At 36.4% G+C, this 15,184-nt stretch overlaps 1 long non-coding RNA gene across 1 annotated transcript in view; it reads right to left on the bottom strand.

Annotated features, from left to right (window-relative positions):
• LOC139707842 (uncharacterized) overlaps window positions 1-15,184 on the bottom strand; it is a 262,953-nt gene that overhangs the window by 222,726 nt on the left and 25,043 nt on the right. The window lies entirely within an intron of this gene.

Here is a 15,184-nt window from a genome sequence, read left to right as displayed (position 1 = left end):
CAAGTACAGACTACTGTGAAACAGGAGAAAGCAACGTAGGAAGCAGTGGAAAGCATGAACTATAAGCTCTCCAACTCATCCCCATTTCCAGAATTCATAAATATTTAATACAGTTTGTCGAATAAACAGGATATAAAATTAAAGTTTCAGTGATGTTTATACCTAAAAAGTTAAGGGGGAAGAAAGCCCCAAGAGAAGTGTGATTCTCATGATTGCTGAGAATGAGCTCTCCAACGTGGTCTGAAATAAAGTTATTATTAAAAGGTGGGCCCAATCAATACATGGGCCAAGGACCTCAACAGACACTTCTCAGCAGAGGATAAACAATCAATCAACAAATATATGAAAAATGTTCATCATCGTTAGCAATTAGAGAAATGCAAATCAAAACCACTCTAAGATTTCATCTCACTCCTGTCAGAATGGCAGCTATCATGAAGACAAACAACAATAAGTGTTGGAGAGGATATGGGGGGAAAAGGTATACTCATACATTGCTGGTGGGACTGCAAATTTCTGCAGCCAATATGGAAAGCAGTTTGGAGATTCCTTGGAAAACTGGGAATGGAACCACCATTTGACCCAGCTATCCCTCTGCTTGGTCTATACACAAAGGACTTAAAAAGAGCATACTATAGGGACACAGCCACATCAATGTTTATAGCATCACAATTTACAATAGCTAAATTGTGGAACCAACCTAGATGCCCTTCAGTAGATGAATGGATAAAAAAAAATGTGGCATATACACACAATGGAATATTACTCAGCAATAAAAGAGAATAAAATCATGGTCTTTGTAGGTAAATGGATGGAGTTGGAGGAGATAATGCTAAGTGAAGTTAGCCAATTTCAAAAAAAAAAAAAAAAAACAGATGCCAAATGTTTTCTCTGATATAAGGAGGCTGATTCATAGTGGGGTAGGGAGGAGGAGCATGGGAGGAATAAAGGAACTCAAGATAGGGCAGAGGGGTGGGAGGGAAAAGGAGGGGGCATGGGGTTAGAAATGATGGTGGAATGTGATGGTCATCATTATCCAAAGTACAAGTATGAAGACACAAATTGGTATGAATATATTTTCTATACAACCAGAGATATGAACAATTGTGCTCTATATTTACAATATGAATTGTAATGCATTCCACTATCATATGTAAATAAAAAACACATAAAAAGTAAAATAAATAAAAGGTGGTTCCAAAAAAACCTAGATGAATATGTAGAAATTTTACCATAATAAACTTGAAATTAGCCTTGATTTTAGATTAAAACCTGTGTTTATCCTCACATTGAAAGGCAATTAGAAGATGTGTCTAAGAAAAGTTGTGGATATTTTGTGGTTGGTTGAAAGAAACCTATTTTAAATGATAAGTAAGATTTGTTCTCTTTCTTCAGTGGGTAATTGTAAAGAGGAAAGAAAAAGTGGCATTTTCAATTATGTAATATAAAGTATAGATTTCCTGGAAGTGTTTGCTATAATATTCCCTGGAAGGACACACATTTTTGTTTCTTTATTGGAATCAAACAATTACTGTAGATCTCAGTAATCTATGAAACCTCTTAGAGACCTTAGAGTCCTGAACTTAAATATGAAGGTTTAACATAACAAGGAGTGATGGAAGTCACCTTGAACAGGAGCTAAGTACAGGTCTTTAAGTCTTGAGTAAAGAGATACTGAACTGGCATTGCACCCGCTGTGATGCATGTGGACTTATCTCTGCTGGGCCACAGAGGTGCAGCTCTGGGATTGTGTATCACCAGATTGGACTGAGTTACACCCACCTTTTTTGTTGTAATACTACCCTTTACCTTTTGGGGATGCAATGTTCTATCAAACAGCTCCCCTCAATAAATAGGGCTTCAGGACGTGCTACTCCCGCCTCTCACCTGCCTCCCATGTTTTTTTCTTGCCCCCTTTGTGGGAGCTTACTTCTAAGGCAGAGAAGCTGTCCTGAAACCGCCCAAGAAAAAGGTATTTTCTGGATCTGTGTAATCTATTCGTGGTAGCCCAAATTCACCCGAGTGACCCTGATTCCATAGCCCGCGCTGGACAGGGCTACAAAGGAGTCCTTTATACTTGGAAGGAAGGAAGTAGGAGGGAAGGAGAGAAGGGAGAGAGGGAAGGAGGGAAGTGAAAAGCAGAAGAAAGGAAAAAAGAAAAACTATTATTTTGGCCACATTCTCCATACCATGAAGAGGTCACTGGTACCTAGTCTTATGTATCAATCTGTCTAGGCTGTAGTGCACAGTTATTCCATCAAACACAAATATAGCTGTTGCTACCAAAAAGAATGTGTTTTATAGATATAGTTAACATTTATCATCAGTTTATTTTAAATAAAGGAGAGTATCATAAATAATATTGGGGGGGGGTAGTCTTCCCATGAGTTGGAAAAGCTTCAGAGCAAAATCAAGGTCACCCTGAAGAAGAAACTTTGCCTCAAGACTGCATCAGCTCTCGCCTGAGAGCTTCCAACCTGCCAGCCCCCAGAGTCAGTTCCTTGAAAAGCATTATGAATATATATGCAGTTTATTTATTTATTTTTTAGGTGTAGATGGACACAATATATTTATTTTTATGCAGTGCTGAGAATCAAACCCAGTGCCTCCCATGTGTGAGGCAAGCGCTCTACTGCTGAGCTATAGCCCTGGCCCCCATATGTGTAGTTTTATATACACATATATCCTACTGGTTTTGCTTCTGTGGAAAACTTACTGATAGGGTAGACAGATCACACTATGCTTTTGGCCACAGTTTGTCTCATACTGACAAGATAGACGTGAAAAAGTGACTCACCTGAGGTGGGGGGGGGGGATTAATTGCCGAAATTTGCAGATAATAGACCTATAAGAATACATTCTTAAGCTGATAAGGCAGATAAATAAATGCCAATTAAACCAAGAAGTCAAGCAATATAAAAGGACGCTAAGGACAATTTGATTATTACACAGTCTACAATCTAGGGTTGAATAGAGCAGTGATCATCTTGAAGGAAAAAAAAATGCTACTTTATATAGAACTAAAATACATATCTTATTTCCCCGCTCCATACCCAAAATTAAAATCTCCTACAAGGCAAGGACTATGTCTCAGAACACTTTGCTTATAGTCAATAAGTGGCTTCTAAGTAAAATAACGAATAAATTTGTACCTGAATATTCATTATTCAACCCTTCTTGACTGGATGCGCTACACATTCCAGTGCTGTACTAAGTTTTGGGAGCATAGTGGTAAAAAATAAACACCTTATCCTTCCCTCCTGGAAGCTGATGGATTATCTGACCCAATAATTGTCAGAGGTGCCTATGGATATACTGTCAACTCAGTCAGTAGTAAATAGTTTATTTCCCAGAATCTTTGGTTTGCTTTCCTAATGATTGTGCACTTTAAACCATTTTGCGGAGACAATTTGAAGATAAGAGCCCAGTCAGAATTGCCAGACAGATCAAGCCTACATGCTGGCTTCACTACTTGCTGTGTAACCTTGGACAAGTGGCTGAACATCCCTGAGCCTCAGGGTTCCCGAATGTAACATGAGAACAATACCTAACTGGCAGGCTGTGTGACAAATAAATAACTCTGAGTAAAGTTGGTGGCTTAGTGCCCAGCATGGGGAAGGCTGACAATACTAAGCAATTGGTTTTTATATAATTTATATTATAAAGTTACACAAACTCTGGGGTCATTAAATTCCTTTAGCAAAGCAACCAACGTGGAGAAGCTTTCCCTCTTTGTGACGTTCAAAATGTGCTCAAACCATTTGATTACCCAAAGGAAAATCCCCAACATCACAAAAAGACATAACCGTGAAAATAATACAAATATAGTTACAACAGTAGGTTTATATAGATTTGTAAGACTCATCTACTCTTAGATCTGGAATTAGGACTGGAGATCATTTAAATCTCATTTTATAAAAGTTAAGAAGAGCAAAATAATTTTCCTAAGAGCACCGAGCAGTTAGTGGAATAGTGAGGACAACCTATCCCTTCAGAGATGCACTGTAATCTCTCTATTACTATAATTTATATCCATACTTTAGGATTCTATTTTTCAAAGTAATAAATTATATTCTCAAAACCAGTGTTAATACTTAGGATGACTCTGGAAAAAAATAAAAAGAAATCATGCCTTTTCCTCTGTAACTCATACTTCTTAGTACGAGTCTCTGTATTCTTACTTTCAGAGATACCTTTGGTCCCAGGATGCTATCAACACACAAGACACATGGGAATTATAAGCTAAAATGCTTTGCCTGGGCTTTCTCATCTAATCCTCACTCACAACCCTTTAAGGTACCTGTTTTTATTTTCAAACATGGTCCAGATGGGTTAAAGCCTAATTAGGTTAGGTAATTTATTCAAGTTCACACTGTCACCAAGTAGGAATAACATGTGTAGCAATTCAGTCTGACTCCAGAGGCCACAGAGATATGGGAGTTTCTTAGCACCGCAAATCACGAAATCCTGGGATTCAGGCTTCCCTGCCCAACTGAGGATAAAGTACTGAACCCTTGACTCCATTCTCTATCTGGTGATTACGATCACAATAAATCAGAAGAAGCAACCATCCCAGAGCTTCGTACTGATGTAACTGAGGAGTGGGGTGGGTCACCTTGGCCTGTGTTCCAGCAGGTGGATAACAGAACTGCAGCATTTCCGGGCTGTGAAGAGGACCACCCAAGAGGCAGCCCAGATCCATGGGACCTGGACGAATCAAAGTTTTCCCAAAGGCTTCTTAAATCACTAAGGAAATGGCATTACCCAAATATCACCACTTTTAATAGTTCCCTTTGCTGTCAGTATGTTAAATTCAAAAAGAAGATAAAGGGTATGAGGCAGTGATCTTTGTCATGTTTACCTCAGAGTAGTACATTGATGATCTCTGTAGTAGCAGACAAGGAGAACTGAGCAGAGTATGGCTCTTATTTCCAGGTAACACAAACACAAGGATGAGTAACACTTTCCTAGACATTTTCATTTGAAAAAGAGTATAGAAACTCCTTTCTACCTCACATTAGTCATATTACCTTGGGCTTATTATCTGTGGCCCTGAATGTCTTATACACTGTGTACTTTTGTATACTTTTATTTACTTATTCAATTATGGCTTCAAGAAAAGAAAGCTTTGGACTTGGATATGAAAAACTATAAAATGCTATAAAAATACCTGATATTGTTTCAAGCAATCAGTAGTATTCTAAGAGAAGACTTCACTAGTTTGTTTGTTTGTTTTTAATGCAATGTTCAAGGTAGTTTGTTGAGATCAATGCAAACCCCCAGAGGACATTGTTGCTACTCAGAGTTGAAGGAAGCCTTTCTGTCCGCAAGAGGACACACAACTCTATCCATCCCAGCCCTTAATTATACACCTTGGAAAGTAGAGGCTGAGAGAGATAAGCAAGCTTGCTCCAACCACAAAACACAAAGAGGACTAGAAGTCAGTTCTCTGGAATCTTAAGCTGGTACTTTACTTTTTTCTACAGTCCAATTATTAAAGCCTAATTTTTTTAACAATCCAAAAATAAATTCTTCCCTGACTAATGCACTGTTTCCTTATGGGCACACACCATCTCAGCATCAGGCAGATGAGATCACAAGTTTTCACCCCAAGTGACAACCATTCAACCTTGTCTCTGAATGACAGAACCATAAACCCTCAATAGTATGACTTGTTTCCTTCTTTCTGAGGTTACCCAAGAGTTAAGAAAGCACCAGCCCTTTGGAAACTCTTGGGAAAAAAAGGGGGGGACAAGATGAGGCGTTTTCTCCAAGTTTATTAAAAACCAAAAACGGTGGTGATGAGCTTTCTAAGGGTGTTAACCGCACCTCTTCCCTTCTCAAATTCTCTTTTTTACTTCCAACCACAGAATACATTTTATAAATAGGACTATGTAGTCACTGAATAAAGGAAGTAACTAAGGCCAGTGCCTGCTAATTTTTTTATGTATTAAAAAGAAACCTTAAATGACTCCACCAGATCACAAATTGAAGTCAAATTATTTTTCCACGTGATACCCTTGATATATTTTAAGATATTTAACAAATCTTCTCTTTAACATCACCAAATCTTGTGGCATCTTCTGACCTGAGTGGTCCCATAGTCAAGTGCATTGGCATGACTGTCTCCAGAGTATGACTCAGTTAGTCAAAACTCCCTAAAAAGTGCTAAAAGACAGAAAGCAAAGGGCTGGAGCAGAATACAATGAATCTATTATCTCCGTCAATCTCACTTCACTTCTGGCAATGCTGTCTGTATTTATATACCTTTTTTATTTAACATTTTTGGACTACATTGCAAAAATAAATCTATTTATTTTCACGTGAACCTATTTAAAGGAAGCTCTCCTCATTCTTGAAACCTAAATACAAGATTTGAATTGACTCCTGCTAACTTTTTAATTTTATATTCCATGTTACTAGGAACGTTATTTCTTCATTTTTGTTGTTTTCATTTTTTATTTTAATTAAATATGTTTTTAACATATAAAATGATACTCATATGGAGTATGACTTTTTTTCTACATGATCATACATTGTGTAATGTTTACATCAGATTAAATGTAACTAACTATAGGGTGAGTATAAATAATAATAATGTGCTATATATTTCAAAAGTTGGAAGAAAGGCTTTCAAATATTTTCACCATTGTTTATTCTCTCATTTTACTCTTGACATGCCCCTGCCTTCTGGTTCATTGTCCACGATGTTAGTATGACATGTACCCTGAAAAAGACTAGAATTGAAGGACATTATCATGCTTATAATATGAAACCAGATTGTAACATTTTAATTTCAGAGAAAACAGTCCCAGGCCATGTCCAGCATGGATGTGAGCACAGTCCCATGTCGAGGAGCCCTTAGTTGACTCCTAACAATTCTCTTCTTCCCAGACAGCCCATCCCTCTATTCAGACCTCTCTCCCCTTTCTATACAAACTCAAATAATGGATACAAGGGGCCATGTCTGATAGAATCAAAAAGTTGAAGCCATTTATGATAGCCAATTAGAAATTTTTCAAATCTAATTATTTTTTCATAAATCTATATTATTTTTCCAAAACTCACTTTTGTTCCAATTAGCTCCACAAGGATTCCAGATTAGAAGCATTATGCATCTTTCACGATTTCCTATCCTCACTGCTTTTATCCATTACTAAACTGTCATGTCCTCTCAGGACGTGTACGATTCTTGTTTCTCTTCATCTTGTAGACCGATTTCATTCATGTAACAGATACTAATTGACGTGTCACCATGTGGCAAGCCATGTGTTTTATATAGGAGTGAAATTAATGCATTTATATCCTGATCTCATCCCAGGAAGTATTAGAAATTAGTTATAAGGTTACAAAAATAGAGACCGAGAATAGAGGGAGGTAACAGAAATGGAAGCAAAGAGAGATAAATAGAACAAGGCCATAAAATGAGATCAGAAATGAGGCTTTAATCTATTCAATGAAGATCTATAAATGTCCTATGGGTGGATCAGAGTTAGCCTTAAATGTTTAAAGGCGAGGCAAAATGGAAAACTCTGATCAATTTCTCAATCAGAAGTGCTCTTGACATTCAAAACATAGAATTGCTCAGAAGTGCCACTCTTTTTGGTCCTAAAAGCACAGAAGTGTTTTCTCCCATGTGTCCACATGAAATAGAAATGATCAAGTACCTCGCCTCTTTAAAAAAGAAAAAGAAAAATGGTGTCCTGAGCTTTTAACTACTTTCCTATGTATTAATCCTTTCGCCCAGGCATCCTCGTGAAGATGAGAGTCCACCCTTGCTGACTGCATTTCCTCACTTCCTATTCACCACCCAACACACTGCACTGAAACTTCTGTCCTCATAACCTTTCTGAAACTGCCTGACAAATGAAGCTAATGTGCCCCATGACTTCACACTTACACATGCTACAGAATATTCTCATCTTCTCCACTAGTGTCCAGTTTCTCTCTTTTTCACACTATGTTAAATTTGGGGATTAGAAGACTACATTGAGTCTAATTCCACCAGTAAATAGCTATATGACTCTGGGCCAATCAGTTAACCTCTGAATTGATTCCCTCATTTATAACATTCAAATTAATATCATAATATATACCCTCTTTTCTTCAATATCATATCATGAAAAATGTTTGAGGTAGCAAATACTAAAATACCTTATAAGTAATGAAGTGTGATATAAGATTTAAATGTTTTGTGAATAAATATAAGTCTCTAAAAATGAAATCTTTCAGTATTCATTCAAGTTCAAGTGACTAAATCCATACATAATATCAGATGACTTCTTCCTGACTTGGTTACTAATGAATGGACAGCTTGTTGCTGTAAATAAATGGGCACTAGGATTGTTTTTTTTTTTAATCCATGTGGCTCAAGATTAGACTTCTTCCTCTTTGTGGTCTCACATGTCTGACCACAGCAACTATTTTTAATCATGGCCTGTGCATCTTAGTGACATCCAACCCCACACCTAAGTCTTGATAAGGATGATGACTCTTAGATGTGTGACGTATTTGATTGCAACTTTTTTTTCCTGTTGTTTTTGGCTTTATTATTTTAATGTTATTATTTTTGGCAATTTTGAAAATATCAAATCACCTCACAATATTGAGCCAGGCATAAACCACTAGTTCCTCAAGCCTATAAACTTCTGCTACAAAAATCAGCTAGCCAGCTGTTTGTTTGTTTTTTTAATTTAACTTAATAAAAAGAAAATGTTTTCAAAGAAAGCTTATGGGATAATAATGAATTGCCATTATATTCAACTTTAACAATTAAAAATAACACTAAGTTATTATTTTCAACAGTCTTTAGAAACCACTTGGATCCCAGCCTAGGCTATGCCTCTAATGCAAATACACAATGGATACCCACCCACTCTGCTATCATAGTTACTTACAGTCTTAATGGGAAAAACATGGCAGAGCCCTATGACTATGTCAGCAGTAGGACTAGCTAAAACATCATTAGATTGTGGATTTATGAACTTCATAGTATTTTAGAGAATGCAAAGGGCAGACATATGCAATGTATTGTCCTGAACAGCACCAATGTGGACACAAACAAACCCCAATTCAAATCCCAATCATTCTACTTCCTAGCCCTTTGAACTTGAATCAATTGATTATCTGTATAATATGGGATAGACAGACAACAGTAATAAAAATAGTAAGAGAATGAAGGAAAAGATGGAACAGATATCAATTGGAAATAGTATGAAATTCAAAAATACTAATGGTTCAAGGCATAGAGGATATGTGGGCAGAGAGGTTTACATAGAGGGACTGTCTCTGAACGTACTATCTTAAGAGGGACTGTCCCTGAATATACTAACAACACTGGAATATTATAGCAGATATAATCTCTACTACATAAAATAATACCTTACGCTTCTCTATTCCCCCAAGTATATAATGCAATTGGTTTCAGCATGAATTATATTTCAATTTGTAAAACTTCATTACATGGGACTTTTATAAAATAAATTACACTCTACCCACATTGCCCTGCCAGGGACCCAGGCTCACAGTTGGCTCAGGTCCATCCTGCTACTAGTGGACACCTGCAGGAGCGCAGCCTCTGGCATGGGACCTGCCCTTCCCACCAGCAGACTACAGTGGGAGGGCAGGCGTGGCCCAGATCTGCTCTCAACAACTTGCTAGAGGCCCAGGTCCAGGATCCACACTGCAAGAAAGGAAGACACATAGACAGTATGAAAAAACAAGGGAGGAAAATGCCCCAAACAAACCAGTATACTACAATAACAGAACCCATGGCCAGCAAAGTTGATGAAATGTCAGAGAAGGAGTTCAGAAGGTTTATAATTAAAATCATCTGTAAATTAAAGAATGACCAAATGAGCAAATACAGGCAAAAATTGATCGCTCCAACAAAGAGATAAGATAGCAAATACAGGTAGCAAAAGATTCCTGATTGAGAGAGAGAGAGAGTCTCTGAAAAAAAAAAAACCAGAAATTATTGAAATGAAGGATACAATAAATCAAATAAAAAACTCGATAAAAGCATAACCAACAGACTAAATCACTTGGAAGAAAGAACGTCAGATAATGAAGACAAAGTATACAATCTGGAAAATAAAGTCGATCACACAGTGAAGATAGTAAGAAACCATGAACAGAACATCCAAGAATTATGGGACAACATCAAAAGACCAAATGTAAGAGTTATTGGGATAGAGGAAGGCACAGAGTTTCAAACCAAAGGAACGCACAATCTCTTCAATGAGATAGTATCAGAAAATTTCCCAAGCATGAAGAACGAATTGGAAAACCAAATATAAGAGGCTTAAAGGACACCAAATGTACAAAATTACAACAGATCTACACCAAGACACATTATAATAAAAATACCTAGCATACAGAATAAGGATAGAATCTTAAAAGCTGCAAGAGAGATGAATTAGATCACATATAGGGGGAGACCAATTTGTATCTCAGCAGATTTTTAACTCAGACCCTCAAAGCCAGGAGATCATGGAACAACATATACCAAGCTCTGAAAGAAAATGGATGCCAACCAAGAATCTTATATCCAGCAAAACTAAGCTTTAGATTTGATGATGAAATAAAAACCTTCCATGATAAACAAAAGTTAAAAGAATTTACAACTATAAAGCCTGCACTACAGAACATCCTCAGCAAAATATTCTTTTTTTATTGGTTGTTCAAAACATTACAAAGCTCTTGACATATCATATTTCATACATTGGATTCAAGTGGGTTATGAACTCCCATTTTAACGTCGTATACAGATTACAGAATCACATCGGTTACACATCCACGTTTTTACATGTTGCCATACTAGTGACTGTTGTATTCTGCTATCTTTCCTATCCTCTACTATCCCCCCCTCCCCTCCCCTCCCATCTTCTATCTCTACCCCATCTACTGTAATTCATTTCTCTCCCTTGATTTTTTTCCCTTTCCCCTCACATCCTCTTATATGTAATTTTGTATAACAATGAGGGTCACCTTCCATTTCCATGCAATTTCCCTTCTCTCTCCATTTCCCTCCCACCTATCGTCCCTGTTTAATGTTAATCTTTTTGTCATGCTCTTCCTCCCTGCTCTGTTTTTAGTTGCTCTCCTTATATCAAAGAAGACATTTGGCATTTGTTTTTTAGGGATTGGCTTGCTTCACTTAGCATAATCTGCTCTAATGCCATCCATTTCCCTGCAAATTCCATGATTTTGTTATTTTTTAGTACTGAGTAATATTCCATTGTGTATAAATGCCATATTTTTTTTAATCCATTCATCTATTGAAGGGCATCTAAGTTGGTTCCACAGTCTAGCTATTGTGAATTGTGCTGCTATGAACATCGATGTAGCAGTATCCCTATAGTACGCTCTTTTAAGGACTTCAGGGAATAGTCCGAGAAGGGCAATAGCTGGGTCAAATGGTGGTTCCATTCCCAGCTTTCCCAGGAATCTCCATACTGCTTTCCAAATTGGCCGCACCAATTTGCAGTCCCACCAGCAATGTACAAGTGTACCCTTTTCCCCACATCCTCGCCAGCATTTGTTGTTGTTTGACTTCATAATGGCTGCCAATCTAACTGGAGTGAGATGGATCTTAGGGTGGTTTTGATTTGCATTTCTCTGACTGCTAGAGATGGTGAGCATTTTTTCATGTACTTGTTGATTGATTGTATATCCTCCTCTGAGAAATGTCTGTTCAGGTCCTTGGCCCATTTGTTGATTGGGTTATTTGTTTTCTTATTGCTTAATTTTTTGAGATCTTTGTATACTCTGGATATTAGGGCTCTATCTGAAGTGTGAGGAGTAAAGATTTGTTCCCAGGATGCAGGCTCCCTATTTACCTCTCTTATTGTTTCTCTTGCTGAGAAAAAACTTTTTAGTTTAAGTAAGTCCCATTTGTTGATTCTTGTTATTAACTCTTGTGTATGGGTGTCCTATTAAGGAATTTGGAGCCCGACCCCACAATATGTAGATCGGAGCCAACTTTTTCTTCTATCAGATGCAGAGTCTCTGATTTGATATCAAGCTCCTTGATCCATTTTGAGTTAACTTTTGTGCATGGTGAGAAAAGGGATTCAGTTTCATTTTGTTGCATATGGATTTCCAGTTTTCCCAGCACCATTTGTTAAAGATGCTATCCTTCCTCCATTGCATGCTTTTAGCCCCTTTATCAAATATAAGATAGTTGTAGTTTTGTGGATTGGTTTCTGTGTCCTCTATTCTATACCATTGGTCCACCCACCTGTTTTGGTACCAGTACCATGCTGTTTCTGTTACTATTGCTCTGTAGTACAGTTTGAAATCTGGTATCGCTATACCTCCTGATTCACACTTCCTGCTTAGAATTGCTTTTGCTATTCTGGGTCTTTTATTTTTCCATATGAATTTCATGATTGCTTTCTCTATTTCTACAAGAAATGCCGTTGGGATTTTGATTGGCATTGCATTGAACCTATAGAGAACTTTTGGTAAAATCGCCATTTTGATGATGTTAGTTCTGCCTATCCATGAACAGGGTATATTTTTCCATCTTCTAAGATCTTCTTCTATTTCTCTCTTTAGGGTTCTGTAGTTTTCATTGTATAAATCTTTCACCTCTTTTGTTAGGTTGATTCCCAAGTATTTTATTTATTTATTTATTTTTTTGGATATTGTGAATGGGGTGGTTTTCCTCATTTCCAGTTCAGAAGATTTGTCGCTGATATACAGGAATGCCTTTGATTTATGCGTGTTGATTTTATATCCTGCCACTTTTCAGCAAAATATTCTAAGAGGAGGAAATAAAAAACAAGGATTAAAATCAAAGAGAGGTATTATACTAAAGGAAAACCTAATCAGAGGAGAAATCAAGTCATATTAAATAGCAAAAATAAACAAAAATAGCTGGAAATACAAATCATATCTCAATAATAACCCTGAAAGATAATGGCCTAAACTCACCAATCAAAGGACATATACTGACAGATTTTTTAAAAATTATTTATTTTTTATTCAAAAACCAACAATATGCTGCCTCCAACAGACTCATCTCATAGGAAGACATCCACAGACTGAAGGTGAAGGGTTGGGAAAAATCATATTACTCACATAGACTGCAGAAGCATGCAGGGGTTTCCATCCTCATAACAAATAAAGTAGACTTCAAGCTAAATTTAATCAAAAGGGATGAAAAAGGACACTACATACTTCTCAAGGAAACCATACACCAACAAGACTTGACAATTATAAATATATGTACCCCAAACAATGGAGCATCTATGTTCAAACAAACTCTTCTCAAGTTCAAGAGTCAAAAAACAATTTTGGGCAACTTTAACACACCTCTTTCACCACTAGATAGATCTCCCAAACAAAAGCTGAACAAAGAAACTATAGAACTCAATAATACAATCAAGAACTTAGACTTAAGTGACATATATATTTCATCCATCAATGAGTAAATACACTTTCTTCTCAGCAGCACGTGTCCTTCTCTAAAATAGATCATATATTATGCCACAAAGAAACTCTTAGCAAGTAGAGATACTACCCTTCATTCTATCAGATCATAATGGAATGAAATTAGAAATCAATGATAAAATAAGAAAGAAAAGCTACTCCAACACCTGGAGACTAAATAATATTCTACTGAATGAACAATGGGTTGCAGAAGACATCAAAGAGGAGATTAAAAACTTTTAGAGGTAAAAGAGAACACAGATACAACATATCAAAATCTCTGGGACACTATGAAGGTAGTTCTAAGAAGTAAGTTCATTACATGAAGTTCATTCCTTCAAAAGAAAAAAATAAATAAGTGACTTAACATTACATCTCAAAGCTCTAGAAAAAGAACAAATCAACCTAAAAGCAGTAGAAGATAGAAAATAATTAAAATCAGAGCTGAAATCAATGAACTTGAAACAAAAGAAACAATCAAAAAAATTGACAGAACAAAAACTTGGTTCTTTGAAAAAATAAATAAAATTTACAGACCCTTAGCCATGCTAATAAAGAGGAGAAAAAACTCAAATCACTAACATACATGATGAAAAAGGAAAAAATCACAACAGACACTACAGAAATACAGAAGATAATTAGAAATTATTTTGAAAACTTGTTCTCCAATTAAATATAAAATATTGAAGGCATCAACAAATTTCTAGTCATGATTTGCCCAAAATGAATCAGGATGTTATACACAATTTAAACAGATCAATTTCAAGTGACAAAATAGAAAATGCCATCAGAAGCCTACCAACCAAGAAAAGCCCAGGACTGGATGGATACACAGCTGAGTTCTACAAGACCTTTAAAGAAGAACTAATGCCAATTTATTTCAGGAAATAGAAAAAGAGGCAGCACTTCCAAACTCATTCTATGAGGCCAATATTACCCTGATTCCCAAACCAGGCAAAGACACATCAAAAAAAAAAAGAAAAGAAAAGAAAGAAAACTTTAGACCAATATCTCTAATGAACATAGATGCAAATAAAATCCTGGCAAATCAAATACAAAAACAAACCAAAAAGATAGTGCACTATGATCGTGTGGGATTCATCCAAGGGATGCAAGGGTGGTTCAACATCCAGAAATCAATAAATGTAATTTATCACATTAATGGACTTAAAGAATCATAGGAATCTCAATAGACGCATAAAAAGCAGTTGATAAAATACAGCACCGCTTTATGTTCAAAACACTAGAAAAATTAGGGATAACAGGAAAATATCTCAACATCATAAAGGCTATCTATGCTAAGGCCCAGTCCATGATCATTCTAAATGAAGAAAAATTGAGGGCATTCCCTATAAAAACTGGAAAAAGACAGGATGTCCTCTTTCACCCCCTTCTATTTAACATAGTTCTTGAAACACTGGCCAGAGCAATTAGACAAAAGAAATTAAAGGGATACACATAGTAATAATTTGAGTTCTTCTTTTCCTATTTGCTAATGATATGATTCTATGCCTGGAAGACCCAAAAAAATTCTACCAGAAAACTTCTAGAACTAGTAAATGAATTCAGCAAAGTAGCAGGATATAAAATCAACATCCATAAATCAAAGGCATTTCTATACATCAGTGACAAATCCTCAGAAAGAGAAACTAGGAAAACTACCCCACTTACAATAGTCTCAAAAAAAAAAAAAATAAAATACTTGGGAATCAACTTAATGAAAGAGATGAAAGATCTGTACAATGAA

The sequence above is a fragment of the Marmota flaviventris genome, chromosome 12, assembly GCF_047511675.1.
Source record: "Marmota flaviventris isolate mMarFla1 chromosome 12, mMarFla1.hap1, whole genome shotgun sequence".
NCBI lineage: Eukaryota > Metazoa > Chordata > Mammalia > Rodentia > Sciuridae > Marmota > Marmota flaviventris.
Note: the sequence above shows the minus strand (reverse complement) of the source record. Positions and strands in the feature narration are given on the sequence as shown.